Below are 1,567 nucleotides of genomic sequence, written 5' to 3' on the forward strand. Positions count from 1 at the left end.
TGCTCATTTATAATGATTATCGACAACACAACAGATTTTTGGTCATTGTTAATAATTATTTGTAACTAAAAACATTGTAGTCAAAAAATACTTCTTATCCTATGACTGTTTTTCATTTTGGTTATAATTGTTATGGTCTCTGTTTGAATGTTTTCAAGAATTCCTCCCATACAAGGACGGCTTAGTCGATTAACCTTTGCTGTCTTTGTCATGGCTTGTTTTGCTTCTCTTCACCGTTGACGTGTGACAACGAGTTTAAGTTTAATAGTAAATTATGGTGCGTATTGATTTGTTTAAAATCTTTCAAAACAACTAATTTGTTATATCTTATTATTATATGAATTTTGTTAATATTATTTTATTGTTTATTATGTAGCTCTTGCTGAGGATGATCAAATAAAATGATCGAAACGTCCAAGTTTATCAACTAAATAGTTGCATTTTGGTTTATTGGCCGCCTACACCCGTGGCACCCAGCCTATTGGTCTTACATTAGTGTTAAATTATTATTTTGTTTTGTATTAATTTCGCCCGTGAGCGAAGTATTAATTAATAATGGCCTGCGATTATTAGGCGATTTGGAGGCCTGACGGGCCTCCAGATCCGCAAAGGCGGATTCTATATGTTTTTTCTTAATAGCGCCTTTGCCAACAGGGCTAACCTGAATAGGCAGATTTTGCTTCTTACAGGCGAGCGGCGTACGCGACTGCGACCGCAATTCACTCTCGTCCCGCGTGGTTCCGTCCGGAGCATCCGATGGCCTGGCCTCCATGAGAGAAGAAGACGCGCCCGGGAGAGAAATCTCCCGGGCGTCATCATAATCCATGCTGCTATCCTCAAGCATGTGGGCATGCAAAGCACTAGTCTACACACGCGCTGGTTTACACACGCGAGAACACTCCACCGCACAGTAAAGTGAAGAAAAGAGAGCGTGCATGCACAGCTAACAGGCAGGCAAGCAAGCAAGCCAGATAGAATAAGGCAGAAGGCTCAACAGGCGAGAGACAAACTCGGGAGCAAAGAAGGAAAGAAGCAGAGCAGATCGGAGCGAATAAGATCGGAGCAAACTTAGATAGATGCACGCACAGCGGCAGTTCACAGTCGAATCCTGTTTTCGGTGCCGGCCGGCTCGAGCCTTCCGACGAAAGACCGGTGACGCGATAGACAGCGCGATTGCCCGTCTCACTTTAAAAGAAGGACGAAATAACTTAACCACTGAGGGCGCCACTTTCCGGGCAGAGACCCCAGTGCGGACTTCGGGTCTTACTCCAGGACCCTCTTAACTGTTGCACTCATTACGTACTTTTGCCAAACCTATAAATCTTGGAAAAGCATGTAACGTTGTCAAATCCAACAAGCGCGCAATCTGAATGTGCCTTGCCTTAAAGTACGCTTAGTGAAAATGAGACGGAACATAGTATGTCCGCACTTTTCTAGAACCCAAACAGCCGAGCGCACACGGACGGCGATTCTCACTTGTGTGCATGCCATACCACTTTGGTTCTCTTATTACTGACCAACTCGATCTTTTACCACTGATTGAACGTGTGTGTGAGAAGGTGAGCGA

This window comes from Pseudomyrmex gracilis, unplaced genomic scaffold (assembly GCF_002006095.1).
Source record: "Pseudomyrmex gracilis isolate BER0280 unplaced genomic scaffold, ASM200609v1 scaffold_1755, whole genome shotgun sequence".
Classification (NCBI taxonomy): domain Eukaryota; kingdom Metazoa; phylum Arthropoda; class Insecta; order Hymenoptera; family Formicidae; genus Pseudomyrmex; species Pseudomyrmex gracilis.